This window comes from Biomphalaria glabrata, chromosome 8 (assembly GCF_947242115.1).
Source record: "Biomphalaria glabrata chromosome 8, xgBioGlab47.1, whole genome shotgun sequence".
Classification (NCBI taxonomy): Eukaryota; Metazoa; Mollusca; class Gastropoda; family Planorbidae; genus Biomphalaria; species Biomphalaria glabrata.
In genome coordinates this window covers 42,326,868-42,344,698 of record NC_074718.1, presented here as the reverse complement: position 1 = coordinate 42,344,698, position 17,831 = coordinate 42,326,868, and the positions used below count along the sequence as shown (strand labels likewise).

Genomic DNA, 17,831 nt, shown 5'->3' with positions numbered 1-17,831 from the left:
ACAATGGCTACAATGCATGTATAAGTAACTCTAGATCTAAATCAAAATTCAGGTCTAAGATTCTATGCATTTTTAAATTTAAAAAATAAATATACAAGGCTACAAATAAATAAGTGATAACAGTAGCCTTAGATATTTCATTAAAAAAAAACAACAGGTAGACATATATCAGTACATTTGCATTGAAGTTTCTGTAAGTGTATATTTAGATCTACATTCTTTCCCTTTTGAAACAAAGACAAAGTGTGTCAGTATTACTAATAGATGAGTGGGAAGTGTTTCATATTGTGAGTTGTCAGTCCCTGACAAACATAACAAGTTTCTTTAGTTATTTGTTTTTTGTTTTTTTTTTTGTTACAAAGCTTACATTAACTCACTCCGCAGTGGTGTAGCTAGGAATTTGCCATCATTTGGGGGCCCGGGGGGGCTTGATCTCTTTGGAGGCCCCTGCATTTGCGTAATATTTAATATTTAATGTAAAAAAAATAAATAAATCGAACACTCATTTGGGGACCCCTTCAGGTGGGGACCCTGGGGAGTTTCCTATTCTCCCCGCCTCCACCCTAGCTACGCCACTGCCAGTCGGTCTGGCAGGATTTTTTTCTCCCACTTCACATTGTCGGATCCAGATGAAACTATTTTCTATAACAAAGTTTCTGTCGATGACAACTCATGAATCAATTAAAAAATTAAAACAATTAACTCATTAAATAATTAATGATAATTAATTATTTTTTTTTATTATATAGAAAATGGTTATATATCTTGCAGTATTTATAGATATGGCAGTAATTGAGCGTCTCTGTCTCTTAATATTTTGCTTGTTTATCATCAGAAACACGATCTTTTTGGTCTAATTTATATTTAATTTCATAATTTACTGTCGTATTATCCCCCTTTTCATTCCAAATTAATACACATTTTAAAGATCTACATGTGCAAGCGTAATAGAACTATTGATCTACAAAGTAACAGCATATTCATTAGAACCAAAAATAAGGGCGGCCTTTTTTTTTCTCATATCCATGAAATCTGTTATTTGTAATAACTATCTTTTATTGGATACATTATGATACAATTCATTTGTGTAGCTTATTGTGTGAATACGACTGTCCCACAAGGGCTGCCTACGAGTTTTAAGTTAAATGAACTCCCTTCGTCACCTTTATTTATTTATTTTTGTTGTAAACGTTGACATCAATCTCCAGCACCGCCATTTTGTTACAAAGCCTTCGGTGCTCAATTCTACTAGACTTTGTGACATTACTATGTCTACACAGAGCGCCACTGCATAGAAATCTGCTATTGTGTTTGTGCTTTGCGTCTGTTCCCTAAACTGTCCTTTTTGTCTATCTCTCTGCCTGCTGAAGATTACCAAAAAAAAAGAAATCTTAAGCGCTGCTGTAACTCCAATTTCACCTTCTCCTACCTCAGCGGTTCTCAACCTTTCAAGCTCGGCGACCCCTTTTTACAATCCCCCACTCTGCCGCGATCCCCCCCCCCCCCCGACACACACATACAGCAACAGAAGGGTAGACAATAGCAATCCATATTTTCGATGGTCTTAAGCGACCCCTGGCAAATAGTCAATGGACCCCCAAGGGAGTCGCGAACCACAGGTTGAGAACCCCTGTCCTACCTCGATATAGATCCAAGTGTATACGCCATATTTGGTCTTCCGAAAGAGTACTTTCTGATTTGCTTGTACATTTGAACCATGCACAATGTATTTCTACATTATTGTAAAAAAAAATAATAAAAATGGCTAAGACGGATTTTAGAAGTCAGTTAATGAGATCGGGTCTCAAACAAGGAAATCCTTTGCCAAACTAGGAGTCGACCAGTTAGGTGGGTTGTTAAAGAGCGTCGCATGAGGTTTGCGGGACATGTTCTCCGACAAAATGAATTGCGCATACCAAGAGTTGCGATGACATGGAGGCCAATACGAGGAAAGCGCAAACAGGGACGTCCTCGTATAACTTGGCGCCACACTTTCATGGAGGACCTCAGAGCAGTAGACACCAGGTGGGAAGAGACCTCACACATTGACAGTGACAGATGTTTTGTGGAGACAGTCTGCCGCCCAATGCGCCGAGCGGCAAGGGAGGATCTAAGTCTAAGCACATTGTATTTACAGTTATATATATGCGTTTAAACACTGCCTGGCTATGAGGCATATGCTTCAAAATACCACAACAATGAGCTTGGGTTTGTAGTAGTTTGTACCCTGCCCTCTTCCAAGAAGCATGTAATCACGTAATCATTTTCATTTCTGAAGGGCGTCTACCTGACACTATCTTATCTTATAAAATAACAAAATTATTATTTTTCTTATAAGCTATAGACGTTACTTTAAAAAAAAAAGAGATATTACGTCCTACGCCTAAGTCGTTGCTTTCCCTGACTGATTCAGGCAACCCTTGGTCCCTGCCCCTTTACGAGTTTCGTGCAACCCAATCTCACTTCGCCTTCTTTAACGACCTTGTCTTTAACTTAAGTAGGTCACGTTGGTGTCCGGTATTAGCCCACTAGCCTATATAACAAATTTGCTTACCAAGGATTTGTCTGATGTCCTTATTGCTATCACTCCCGCTTATCATCAAAGTTATCAAGATAGTCTAAGGATAACACTAGCGTGAAAGTGCCGGTGAACAAGAGATGACCTGGTTGCGAGACTCAAGCAGACGACAATAAAAAGGGTTGACCACAAAGCGCCATTTTTCTTCTTTCGTCACATTTTTACAAAGTGACTGAAAGTCGATGACACATTTTGGAAGAAGATGAATTTAAGAGGATGTGGTTTGTGTGGGCGAGCTTGTGCGTGTGTGTTTGTGTGACTGGGTGTGTGTCAATAGAGTTCTTTGCTTGTTTGCGTCCCAGAGTATTGATCTAATGTTTGTGTGTGGACGTAAGGTTCTGCCAGGAATTCGGCGACCGCTTCGAACTAGAGCCAAAACATGACCGTTTTTTTTTATTTTTGTTCTATAGTCAAGTTTGAAATGAACGCACTAAAGATACATAATAATAGTAATAAAATAACTGTATCTTATCTTATCTTATCTTATATAATACTGTAGAACCACAGACCTATATATATTATATCTAGACTGGACATTGAGATCTTTTAACACTACAAAAAAATGTGGAAAAAAAAAATTAAAAAGCTGAAACAAGAAGTAAAGTTTGTTTTTTTCAACCCTAACCTATGTAACATATAATTTAATACTAAGATCTAGATCAAGTAATTAAACATTGAAAATAAGAGCACTCTCGTCTCATAATGATTACTTTGCAATTTTTAGATACAGAAAAAAACAAAATCAATCTATTTAAATGTAAAATCAATAGACGTGAATTATTTCGATCTAGGATTTCGAAACATATCTTAATGGAAACTAACAGGAAATTGCTTTGTTTGTGTGAATATATAGTTCTGTGATTAATACATAGCAATATATATATATAGGTCTGTGAGTTGATCAATCTCGGATAAGAATTTCTTTCAGTTTTCCAGTCTAGATATAATTTATATAGGTCAGTGTGTAGAACTTATAAAGAATAACGCTTTTTGTTTATTCCCAAATGAACGCGCTATGTGCTTTTCATAATGACACGTTACAGTTGTCTTGTATTTATGTATAGAAAAAAAAACGGGGTGGTGCAATGAATAAACCTCGTTTTTAAATTCTTGACCACTAAAAAGTATTTCTTTCAGCGAACAGGCTTGGACAGGGTACCTTTCACCTAAAGTCCTGTCTGAAGGTGTTAATACTTGATATATGTAAGTTATAGCCCTTAGTCATTGTGAGTTATGCGTCTTGTGTTGTGAACAAGCAGTTCTGCCCAAGACGGCGCCCAGTGATGAATGAATAGCATTCGTTGCCTTGATTCTTTAATACCTAACTAACAGAAGGTTCCGCAATAGCATCGACCAGCGCCGGGAATCTTGTCGTGCCATATCGTGGGTTATCCTCCCTTCAATCCTCCACCTATCAGCCTTTGCTTTGTCCAGCAATGTCAAGTACCCATTAGGGCAGGGACAGATTTAGGGGAGGGCAGGCGGTGCAATCGCCCAGGGGTATCCACAAGAAAGGGGCCCCCACCTCGATAGAAAAAAAAAAACATTTTTCGACAGGTCAGCAAATTTAAGTTTTGTTTAATTTTACTTTAAACATTTATTTCGCATTTGTACCGACAGGACTTTAAATTTTACAGTTGGCGACACTGTCGTGTATAAAGGTATCCGCTTATATAGCGTGCTCGTCAAATACAACAGTATCTCCGGGTTTACTACCTCGAGGAAACTCCTAAAAATTTAACATTTTTGGTTACTAAAATATGCATATTAAATAATCAAATAAACGAAGGAAAATTTAATTTAATTTACAAGTATTGAAGTAAGCCTACTCTCCATCTTCTAAAACAGTGATTCCCAAAGTGGTCTATATAGACCCCCAGGGGTCTACGAAGACTTCCAAGGGGTCTACGAAAGTGAAAAAATAAATTGGGGGTCTATGAGATGTCCATGGGGGTCTACGATAATGAATTCATTTGTGACTTAATTTTCACTCCCATTAATGCAATTATTTCCTACACTAATATGTAAATGTACCTTTAATCCTTTAAATATTTAGCATATACTGCTATTCAAATGAAAAATAAAGATAAAGTTTAGAATACACCCACAAAATCTCTCTTCGACTTCATATTGAGAAGAGGATGCGTTTGTGAGCGTCTTACAATATCTCGGAAAACACTAAAGTTAAAACATTGATTTTACCTGCCCTTGAAGTAGTTTTAAAAACTTGTATTACACACAAACCTACATTTGATATTATGAATTTTTTAAAGCAACAGTACAGTTCAAGGGCATATCGGTGGTATAAATTATAACATTAAAAGCTTCTTATGTAATTCTTTGCAAACGACATATACAGTTTGGAATCAACGGTCTAGCAGGCTCTGACAGGATGTAGCGCTGTTTGCTGCAAACTGCCTAAGAGTTGCTTGTTCCTTATTTTTCCTCAGGGTTGACTCACAAAACCTTTCCCATGTTTGGGTATAGCTTCAAGGCAGCAGAGGTTTGAATTCAGTTCTTCTGCTAGGTGGGTAGAAAGCGCCAGCCTTTCCAAAGCTGACTGGTTTTGGCGCCAGTTACTCATCTTCGCCCCTTCTCCTGTTAGTGTAAACAGTTCTGCGGACCCAATATTTGAGCCACACATGAAAGATCATGAAATACAAGAGAAACTGTTCTTTGTGAAAACGTTTACAAGAATCCCTAAAGCAAATTACTGAATTAATATTTAATGTTTCATAGAACAACAAATTCCTATATGAAACATAATATCCGTAGCAACGGATGATGAGCCTACAAAAAAAAAACAACTATTTCCAGTGTGTTTGATTCCAGAAATATATATTTTGTTATTTTAATTGGTTTAAATTTAAATTGTATCAATCTGTAGAACTTCAAATGTAGCTTTAAATTGACTTTTCACTCTTAGACTCATTACAGTTAGAAATTAGTTTTAAAAAATGTTGATTGATTTGCAATGATGCAACACAAGTTAAGCAGGTGGTCTACGGAAAATCAGAAACCATGGCAAGGGGTCTACGAGACAAAAAAGTTTGGGAACCACTGTTCTAAAACATGGCCTGCTTTTAGATATTAGTATTTTTTTTTTAAATTTCTAAGTGGATTTTTATTAAAGCTTTCGAAAAAATGTAGGGACCTTCAAAAAAAAAAATCTGTTTCGGGGTTTCCACATAAATAAATCGGGACATGCATTAGGGCCTAAGAGGATTGAAAGACGCATTTTGCTTTCGAATTTATTCGTACAAATCTTATCTTATAAAATGCGTTGTTATATTCACCAGGTTTTAAAGTTAACCTCTTGGTTCTAACATTCGAAAGCAAGCTGTATTTGAAACCCTACACTATACCACATACTGGCTAACTGTCATCATTCAAAGCTCTGAATTCACACAGCAGGCCTTATGAGGTCTTAGGAAACTGAACATTGGACCGTTGTCTGTGTCGAATCAACAAATGGTATTGTTGCTTGCCTCTAAAAGGTCAAGGTCAACCCTCCCCTTAAGTAAGCCACACCGCCGTAGAGACAAGGGCCAACTGATGTCTTGACACTGGCTTTATCGTCCTATCAGATGTTAACTTTTGGACAGATCTTGTTTCCGTATTTGATGTGACTGTGACTAGAATACGGATACCAACATCTCGTTATCTCGCTATGGCCAGGAGAAATTTTGTCACACTTAAGTTTATTTTATCGAACGCCAAGTGTCTGAAGTGTATGTTGGCACAAGAAGGGACGCAGGGTGTTCTGAATCTTATCTTATATAATACTGACGTTACTTCAAAAAAGATGATTACGTCCTACGCGCCATGCATTTAGTCATGCAAATTAAACAATGACCTAAATTCTGCCACGTCACTGGTTTTCCTAGCTGGCTCAGGCAACCCATTCCATGCTCTAATAGTACTAGGGAAGAAGGAGCATTTGTACAAATTTGGCTTAGCATATGGAATGAGAAATGTAACCTTACCTTTGTGTCTTTCAGAGTATTTTATTAAATTTTGTTTTTGTATTTGAAGATTATGGTTCAATGTTTTATGTATAACTGCTACTTTTACTTTTGAGTCTTCTGTCCTGAAGGCTTTCTAAATTTAGTGATTTTACTAAAAGTGTTACTCTGGTCAAATGTGAATATCCGTTTGTTATCAAACGTGAACTAAATATATCTGTTCATATCACAATGTCCCCAGGGCTCGCACAGACTTTCGTCCAGGGAACAGTCCCAGGAAAAAGAAGGGGTAGGTGGGTAAAGCAGTGAGATGGACTGGTCTGTCATTGAAAGAGCTTCTATTTAAGCTAAAGACATAGAGAAATGGAGAAAGAAGGTCGACAGATCATGTGTTATGCCATAATGGTTCAACAGACTAAAGGATAGGTTAATGCGAAGCTAATTAGCACTTTCTTTTTTTTTAAGTGAACCGGAGACACCCAAAAAAAAAAAGAAAGATATTTGTTGTTGTTTTTTCCCCTCAATAGATGAAAGTCTTTAAATGGATCTATGTCATGTTAGAAACAAGGGGAGTCAATGCGACAGCTCGAAAGAAAAGATGAAAGGTAGCAGACGAACGCAAAAAGTGCAGGCTTCTACGACGTCTGCAACACTGTTAGCAAGAACTACTTGCGTGACTCGGAAGAATATCGAGCTCCGGTCGTGAGCAGGATGTCACGAAGCAGTGTCCAATTTATTAAAGCCGCTTTCTATTAGATACACTCCCCAACAGTACACACACACATGCACAGTCGAACTTTTTGATACACGCCAAAATCATTTACTTCTTAATACAACATAATACAGTTAATAATAATGCAATTTTTAGGGTTGTAAGTAGTTTGAATATTAGATCGTAGTATAAAAACAAACAAATCATTTTAAAAATAATTATTAAAAATTTAAAAAAGCTTATTTAAGAGAAAGAACCGTTACATTATAGGTATATCTCTCAATACCGCAATTTTTATCACTGTATACTATATAAAATAACTTTATTAATTGCCAGTACTAAATGAGCAAATTAACTTTTTTTTTATTGATTCATGTGTTGTCATTAACAATGAATAATTGTGCAAAGTTTCAACTTGACCCAAGAATGTGAAAAGGGAGACAAAACGTGTAAAAGAATTCTGCCAGTCAGACGGGGGAGTTAATAGAAACTTTGTAATTAGTTTTTAATAAGAAGCTAGGAAATCTGATTTTACAGCGCATAATAATTGTACTTTTTCTGCTAGCCAGCTTTATTGCTGCTGAGCTGTCAGCTCCTTTGCAGACTGTACCAAGGAAAAATAGTGTGCTGTTTTCTACAGTTGTTCAGCACTGCCGTACAGAGGGTTGGTTATGTTGGGCTGTAGTGGAAGTAGGGTCTGCCTAAGGTGGATTAGGGAGGGGCATTCAAAGAGGATATGGTTTAAGGTTTTATAAGGGGTGGGCGCAGTGTCTGCAAAGGGGGAGTTGTGTGGAGTTTATTTTGTTCAGATGGTAATTTAGTAGAGGTGTGTGTCCTGTTCTTAGTTGGAAAATTGTACATTGTTCTTTGCGGGGGAGGAAGTTAATATTGTCCAGTTTGTTAGACATAGTCATTTCTTTGTACATGGCTCTGCCTGTGTTTCCTGATGCCCATTGGTTGAGCCACTCCTCTTTGTGATTGTTAAAAAAATCATTGTACACAGTTATCATTAATCTTTACAAAATAAAACCACGTAGATTATTAACTCTTTCTCTCCTAACTGACGCTACAATCGTTGATTCCACCAGAATGTGGTAAATAATTACGGAGATAAAGAGTTAACAGTTCCTATATTGCTGACTAGCAGCACTAAAGCCCTAGTCTACCGGACCTGTGTGTTGAGCACTTTGCTATACGGAAGTGAAACATGGTCAACCTACTCATGGCAGGAAAAAAAGCTGAATGTCTTCCATCTCCGATGCCTAAGGCGGATCTTTAAAATAAGATGGTAAGATAAGATAACCAATGAGGAAGTGCTACAAAGAGCAGGGTGCCAGGACATCCGCTCTGTTATCAGCAGCAGACGCCTTGGCTAGCTTGGACACGTTCGTAGAATGCCAGTAGGTCAACTTCCATAAGGCAACCTAATAGAGGGCAGGAGAGCCGCTGGTCGCCCACTTTTACGTTATACGGATGTATGCAAACGCGACATGAAGCTCTTCAAAATCGACACTGGCAGCTGGGAAAAAGTGGCACTGGATAGATCCACATGGAGAGAGAGCATAAAGGAAGGGTCTCTGATTGCAGATGCCATACACATTAGCAGCAGAAAGAAGAGTGAAAATGCAACGGCGCCTGGTGATTATATATGCCCAACCTGCGATCTCAGCTGTGTATCAAGGATTGGCCTCTTTAGTCACACAAGAAGTTGCGAAGGGAAAAGATCGTCTCTCGAGACGTAAAATGCCACAGATATATTCTGTACGCGTCGAATACACTAAACAGCTAGTTGCTATTTATAGTCTTCTGCAATTCATAATACTAAAAAGACAGCTCCACTAGGCTTATGGAGCATCTCTCTATCTATACTGCACTGTAATGCATTGGATATTTTCACGATAAGCAAAACATGTCAAGGGTGCTAAATTTAGCTTCTCTGTTGCCAACTAAGTACAAGCGGAATTGTGCTAGATTTGTAAATTTCTCAACGCATCACAGTATCAACTCTCCTATAGTAACGCTATTGAGTTGACCACATAAACTTTTATGTATTATATCTAGACTGGACATGGAGATCTTTTATCACTACAAAAAAAAAATGTCTTGAAAATGTTTTAAAAAGTTGAAACAAGGCGTTGTTTTGTAAAGTAGCTATAAGAAGTAAAGTCTTTTTTTTTCAACCCTAACCTATGTAACTTACAATTTAATTTTTTAAATCTAGATCTAGTAATTGAACATCAAAAGTAAGAGTACTCTCATCTCATGATTATTATTTTGCAATTTTTAGATACATGATCTAGAAAGATCTAGGTAATCAATCTATTTAAATGAACATAAGATGATTAAAATCAACATGAACTTATTCGATCTAGGAATTTTGAAACATTATCTCAATGGAAATTAACAGGAAATGGCTTTGTTTCATATATGTGTGAATATATATAGTTCTGTGATTAATAGCCCATTCTAAAGAAAATCCGAGATATGCATTATTTCTAAACTTTGAAAACTAAAGATCATTACTTTTCTAAGACAGAAAAGATTGATTGGGGTGACTTCGCTTACAACTTGAAAAAGATATATGTACATACAATATATAGGTCTGTGGATTGATCAATCGCGGATAAGAATTTGTTTCCGGTTTCCAGACTAGATGTAATATATATAGATATATGTCTATGGTTGACCATTTGTGTTTCAATTATAAGTTTTAAGTCAGAGAGTGAAAGTTTTAACAATTATTGTATCCCTTTAAAAAGAAAGCACTGTGGATGAGCGATAAAGCGCTTGGCTTTGAACCGGGGATCCCGGGTTCGAAGACTGGGATTTTTAATCTCGGGATCTTTGGGCGCCTCGAAGTCCCCTTAACTATTGGGAACCTGACATTAGTTTGTGAAAAGTAATGGCGGTTGGTCGTCGTGCTGGCCACATGACACTCTCCTAAACCGTGGGCCACAGAAACAGATGACCTTTACATTAGATCACAGGGTCTGAAAAGGGAACTTAACTTTAACTTAATTGTTTAATTAAAACATAATTTTATTTTTATTGACAGTGTTTTTATTCTGAAAACCGGATGCAACAAAAATCTATTTATAGTTTTCCCGCTAAACCCGAAAAAGTCCGGTAGACAAAACGAAGAGGTATGTGAGGCAGTACTGACTCTAAGTAATCTTCAGAGGGTCCGTCTATTGGCGACATTCCATCAGTTTGAGACCCAGTGTAGCACAAATCTAATAAAATACACAGAAAGACATAAAGATAAAGGCACATTCCTCGTTCCATATGCTAGGACAAATTTGTACAAGTGCTTCTTCTTCCCTAGTGCTATTAGAGCATGGATCGGGTTGCCTGAGCCAGCCAGGGAAACCAATGACTTGTCAGAATTTAAGTCTGCTATACGCCATATACCTAGAGAGAAAAACATGTTTTTTTTTGTTTGTTTTTTTGTAACAAAGCTTATATCAATTCACTCTGTCTTTGTGTCTGTCTGGTAAAATGTTTGTACACGTTATTTTTCCCACACCCTTTCTCGGATCAAATTATAACTTCGCACAATTACTTATTGGCTTAGACAATTAGTCAATTAATTACTGGTAATTAATTATTATGTTTGACACCAGCAAGGAAATTAATCCATCAGTATTCACAGATACGGTCAAATATGTAGAGTTTCTCCCCCTTATATAATTGAACACGTTATTTCTCCCACAACCATTCTCGGATTAAGCTGAAATTAAAAAAAAAACAATACCTAACAAAACATAAATCAATAAAAAAAAAAACAATTAGTCAAATAATTATTGATAACTATTTTGTCTGATATCGAATAAGGGGAAATAGCTTCTACATTGTTGAGAGATATAGTTGTAAGTGCCAAGTTCTCTAACTTAGATGAGCTTTCTTTTGTTAATAAAGACTTCTTGTTTTTTAAAATACATTTTCCTTTTTTCGATTCCAATTACTTGAAAAAGAAAGGGTCTTTTTTTTAAAAAAACGACCGGATGACACACATTCAATCTTGTTTGAATCATGTCTACTTTGTACTGTTACTGTAAAAAGAACAAGTGTCTAAGTTTAACTCTTTCTCTCCGTAGTTATTTACCACATTCTTGTGGAATCAACGTTGGTATCGTCAGTTAGGAGAGAAAGAGTTAATTAAGTCTGTAAAAACATTTCTATATATATATACGTTAAATACACTACTCTTATAGATTAAAACCATACTCGTCAAGACCATAAGTAGCCATCACATGATAAATAAGCTGATGAAATCTAAAGCGGGTTATCCTGCGTGGGCCGGGTCCGAATCAACCCCCCCCCCCCACCGGCGCGTGAGTAAACCGAACATGTGGGCATGTACTCACCCAGATCACTTACTCGGGCAATGGAGACTTACAATCTACACTAGCTTAAAGGCTTTGACTTACAAGCTGATTGTTGGCCACAGATGTCACAGCGCACCCAGACGGAAACAGACATTTCGTAGAGTAAGGGCGATGCTAATTGTGTAGAGCTTAAAAAAGGACCAAACAAGAAATTCAGGAAATTGTTTGTTTATTCTTGGTTTGAATCTTGATACTCGCACATTGGTATTGGAATAGGCGCAGAGTGACATGACGATAGGTAAGCCATAAATCTCTAGTAGTATTAAAGACTTGTGAGTCGGTTGAGACACTTGTCATTCGAGACAGAGACTTCTTGCTGACGATTGCTATGTTCCGGAAACTAAAGCCTAGATCCGTGATGTCTTCTTTCGTCTGCCTCGTCTTTTCTCGCCTGGAAATGTTCCCTACATGCCTCTTTGTGTGAGCTTAAATTAAATTTGTTGCTACGTCGGTAGTTACAAGGTAACAATCACGCAACAGGAAATGTTTAGTAAGAATCAGGGCTAACATAGTGCCTAAAAATGGTTAGCTCAAACACATGGATTGGAGAACAGGATACACCAGAGGCGGCCTTATGTGATGGCGAGCGGGGCAACGCGATGAAGAGAAGACTTTGTCCCCATCACCCCATCATACAAATATTCGTGGCCCCGATAAAACCTTCTCCCAGGGCCCAGCGCACTGCCTAGGTCGCCTCTTGATTAACCAGTTGTAGTAAAATTTATCAATCTATTTAAAAAAACAACGCACTAGAGTCCTCTGGAGATAAACTAGAGTCCTCTGGAGATAAACTAGAGTCCTCTGGAGTTTTAACTAGAGTCCTCTGGAGATAAACTAGAGTCCTCTGGAGATAAACTAGAGTCCTCTGGAGATAAACTAGAGTCCTCTGAAGATAATCTAGATTCCTCTGGAGTTAAACTAGAGTCCTCTGGAGATAAACTAGAGTCCTCTGGAGATAAACTAGAGTCCTCTGAAGATAATCTAGATTCCTCTGGAGTTAAACTAGAGTCCTCTGGAGATAAACTAGAGTCCTCTGGAGATAAACTTGAGTCCTCTGGAGATAAACTAGAGTCCTCTGGAGTTAAACTAGAGTCCTCTGAAGATAAACTAGAGTCCTCTGGAGATAAACTAGAGTCCTCTGGAGATAAACTAGACTCCTCTGGAGGTAATTAGAGTCCTCTGGAGATAAACCAGAAAGAATAAGAAAACACAACATAGAAACAATTGATTTTTTTAGACGCACTGACCTGCAAAACATTTCCAACTTTCTCAAACAAATAATTTGCTAATTAAAACAGTGTGAATGTCGAAAAACAAAAAACACACACTAATTGAAAGCATTTTTCTAAATTTCAATATCATTAGATTGAATTTTTATTAAATTAGCAAGTGCTTCTTGTTCCCTTCTAACATTAGAGAGTTGCCTGAATCAGCCAGGTTAAGCAACGAGTTGCCTGAATCAGCCAGGTTAAGCAACGACTTAGCAGAGTTTTTTGTTTTTTTTCACTGATTAATATGCATGACTGGATTGAAACATGAAGAGCGTAGGGCGTAATTATCTTCTCTTTTTGGAGTAATATCTGTGATTTTTAAGATAAGATAATCAGAAAAAGTATAATAAAACATTTGAAACATATGAAAAAAAAAAGCAAGGTAAAAGGTCGGAGGATTATGCTGCGGAGGTAGGGCATTGCACTCTTTCCAGGAGTGTCAGCATGTCTCGGAATAGCAATCAATACTTTGTATTCTGTTAGCGGAAATCACGAGTAGGGCATTTCCAAGAATTATGAAGCTTTCCAGTGTAATAAACTGAGCCAGAGTCTAGATCTAAATAATAATTAAAAAAAAAGGATTTTAAACATTTGCTTTCAGTTTCCACCTGGAAATTCTTTTGTCCTCTCCACCCACCCCGTCCCACCTTTCAGCTCGTGCGTATGTGACCTGCGATTTCAAATACTTGTTTAAATCTTTTTTTTTTTTAAATATAATTTTAAAACGCTTCCATAAATTTGCATACATGTTTAGCATTGCAGAATTAAATTTTAAAGATGCTCCATCCGTAGTGCAGCGTAGTTTGTATTATTTAGTTGGTTGGATAATGTTTCAATGTCAATGTTTATTTTGTCTATTTTATTTTCTGCAACTCATTCGTGTTTTTCTGTGTTTTTCTGTGTTTTTTATTTTTGTATTTATCTTCTAATTCTCCATGACACTCCTTTTATTTTTTTTTTATACTTTACTGTATTGCTTAAATCAGTGTTTCCCAAACTGTGTTCTGCGAGTCCCGAATAAGTGTTCCACGAACTAAAGTAAAAAAAAAAGTAAAGTTCCACCTTTCAGACCTTATCTATAGGGCAGATGATGTAAAGTTCATCTGTTTCTGTAGCGTACATGTTAATGAGGGTGTCATGTGACCAACCGCCTTCACTTTTCCCCAACCAATGTCAGGTACCCATTAGAGCTGGGTAGCACGCTGAAAGATCCCGAAATTAAAAAATCCCAGGATTCGAACACGTGTCCCCCGGTTTGGAAGCACCGACAAAATAGCACTGACAAAATAGCGCCGACAAAATAGCGCGATATTTCCCGACAAAATAGCGCAAGACAAAATAGCTAAAATAACTAATATATGATATTTATAAAAGTACCGGATTTTAGTAAGGGAAAGTCCTGGGCATCATTGTTTGTGTTGAGATCTTCTTCAATATTATTACATCTATAAGTATGCCATATTTGCATAGGAAGAGAGTACTTTAACTATTACTTCGTCCTGCCTTTTCACCAATGTTTAAAATAAATTACTTCCTAAACAAAATGATTTTGAAATGTGATCCCGTTCAAGGTCTAGGTATATGTTGATGTGTGTGTGTTACACATGCTTGTGTGTGTAAATCTAACAAGTCAAGAACTCTACTGTTGTCATTTTTAAGTGCACTTTGGGAATATACATAAACGCCATACTTAGAGACTACTCATTTAAGCTTATTATAAATCTAGCATAATGTTAGCATAATCATATTTTATATGTTTAATGTTTGCTGCAAAATTAATGAAAAATGATGCTAAAATTAAAATAAAGTAAAAATATTGGGCTCTATTCATATTTTAAGATTGCTGAAAAATAATTTTTACGGCTTATAAAGTATATCTTGCAAAAGGACTGAAAAATATTATGTTTGCGCTATTTTGTCTTGCGCTATTTTGTCTTGTGTTATTTTGTCTTGTGCTATTTTGTCTTGCGCTATTTTGTGTTGCGCTATTTTGTCTTGCGCTATTTTGTCTTGTGCTATTTTGTCGTGTGTTATTTTGTCTTGCGCTATATTGTTCGCGCTATTTTGTCGGGGCTATTTTGTCCGCGCTATTTTGTCGAGGTACCCAGGCACCCATCAGAATTGGGTGGATCTAGGGCCCCCCCCCCCCTGAAAATCCCGAAATTCAAAATCCAAGACTTCACCGCGATTCAAACCCGACACTCATTCCCAGCGACCCTGGCTATACCTGCCACAGATTAGATTTACAACACCTGCAGTATTACAATGTATTGTATTAAGAAAACCAATGAATACGTCACATCCCGACCACAAGTGCCATACTTGTAATATTTAAAAGTTTGCATTGACGCTACGTCATTGTAGCCCTTATGTCACTGTGACCCATGGGGACAGCTTGAAAAGAGAGCATATGAATGGGCGAAGCGGGCTTACGGTTTGTCACACAGTCAGCTGGCTAGGTCGTCGTGGGGTATACTTGATGGTTCTGGAGTCGAACCTTCCCCCTCCTGACCTCCCCCCCCCCTCCTTTTCGCAGGAGGTTTTCAGTTTGGATCTTCAATCGAAACTTGCAAACCAAACCAAACCAAACTAAACCAGCCCCTCTTTCCTTATGCGTTCTTGTGTGTGGGGCTATGGGTGTGGTATATTTATATTTCAACAGGAAATGAGGAAATATGGATCAACTAGAATGATGGGAATAATTTTAAGCTGTAGGGTCGGGCTTGGAGACAGGAAGAGGACGAATTTAGAGAGCAGGGCCGGCTTTAGATAATTGGAGGCCCTCAACAAAGTGAATTTGGTGGCCCCCCAAATGAAATAGAGAAATAAAAATAAACAGCGGGAAAAAAATACTCAATTTATTTAACACTTAGGGACTCCTGCAATATCAAAGGGCACAATTTTAAGTCACGCTATTGCTTCTCTAAAAATAAATTGTTTTGAGTCCTGTACGAGGCTCCCATCAATCGGAGGCCCGAGGCGGCTGTCTTGTTTGGCTATACCTAAGGCCTGTCTGGTAGAGGGACTTTAATGGTGACAGGTAGTGGATGTGATGAAGTGAAACCATGATAACATCTCGTATTTAAAACTGTATTTTTGGAAGCTTTACCTTTGTACCTTCACCTATCCCTTAGTCTGTTGGACCGTTGAGGCACCATGCAAGATTAGTCGACCGTCTTTCTCCATTCCTCTCTTTCTTTTGTCTTATTTAGAACCTCTTTCAATGGCAGGCCCGTCTATTCTTTTATTTTGTCTTCCCATCGCTTTCTCTGTCTGACTCATCTTCTTTTTCCTGGTACTGTTCCCTGTAGGAAGGTCTTTGCGAGCCCCCGAAGACCTTGTAATATGGCCATAGAGTCCATTATTTTATTTTGTTTTCCCGTCGCTTTCTCTGTCTGCCTCTTCTTCTTTTTCCTGGTACTGTTCCCTGAAGGAAGGTCTTTGCGAGCCCCCCTAAGACCCTGTAATATGGCCATAGAGTTTTAGTTTGCGTTTTTTTTTTTCAACCAACGACTTAGCAGATTTTAGGTCATTGAATAACATGCATGGGGTCCAATGGCTGCAGGAACCCTGTCTCTAATCTCTTCGTTTGTGATGCGGTCTTTAAAGTGATTCCTTGGAAGCTACTGTTTTTATTATGGACATTGTATACAATAAAATTAGTTTTTGTTTGTTTGTTTGTTTGTTTGTAAAGACGTACATTCAAGTGTGTTTCTGCTATTTGTTTCATACGCCCACATGAGGGATTGGATTATTGATGCCAGGTTGGGATGGCTACCTGGTCGAGTGAGTGGTATGCGCCTCACTCCGTCATTACCATGGTCCTGAATTTGAATCCTGTTCGCTCCGCCCCCCTCCCGTGCCGTCCTGCAGAAAGTTTGCGTTGGGACTTAAAATCTTCATTTTCGATGGAATTTCCATACTTGTGAACTTTGCCCTTGCATAAAGTTTACAATAGAAAAACAAAACCTAATGAAATACTCATAAAGACACAAAGATATAGGCGAAATTCTTATTCCACATTCTAGAACAAATTCGTCCAAGTGCTCCTTCTTCCCTAGCGCCATTAGAGAATGGAATAGGTTACCTGAATCAGCCAGGAATACCAACGACTTAGCAGAGCTTAGTACATTGATTAACATGCATGACTAGATTGACACTGAAATGCGTAATTATCTTTTTTTTTTTTTTGAAATAACGTCTGTTGTATATGAAAGATAAGAAAATGCTGACCATGTCCTTCGTAGCTGCATTCTTCATCAATAGGCCAGAACAAGACACTGGTCCCCAACAGTAAAATCCCCTTTAGTAAATCACTAAATGTAGAAAGCCTTCAGGACAGAAGACTCAAAAGTAAAGTAGCAATTATACATAAAACACTTAACCATAATCTTCAAATACAAAAACAAAATTTAATGAAATACTCTGAAAGACACAAAGATAGAGGCACATTCCTCGTCCCATATGCTAGGACAATTTTGTACAAATACTCCTTCTTCCCTAGCGCTATTAGAGCATGGAATGGGTTGCCTGAGCTAGCCAGGAAAACCAGTGACTTGGCAGAATTTAAGTCATTGGTTAATATGCATGACTAAATGCATGACGCGTCGGACGTAATCATCTTCTTTTTTGAAGTAACGTCTGTATTATATAAGATAAGATAAGAAGAAAAGCTATGCGGAGAGCTGCCTGGGCAGTTCATCTGGGTTATTGACCTAGTCATCTAACTCCCTTCAACATAACATTGAGAACGAGAAAGAAACATCCGAAACAAAAGATTGTAGATTTCATATTCGGAGTTAGATCCTAACCTTGCTATAACTACTTTCAACTCATAGTCACTCTCTCTTCATTCCCGTACCTGTCTAAAACAATCCAACCCCCCCCCCCCCTCCACGCGAACGAGCACGCACTACC

General features: G+C 37.8%; 1 protein-coding gene across 1 annotated transcript in view; it reads left to right on the top strand.

The window, feature by feature from the left end:
• Window positions 1-17,831, top strand: part of LOC129927750 (uncharacterized) — a 55,992-nt gene that overhangs the window by 731 nt on the left and 37,430 nt on the right. The window lies entirely within an intron of this gene.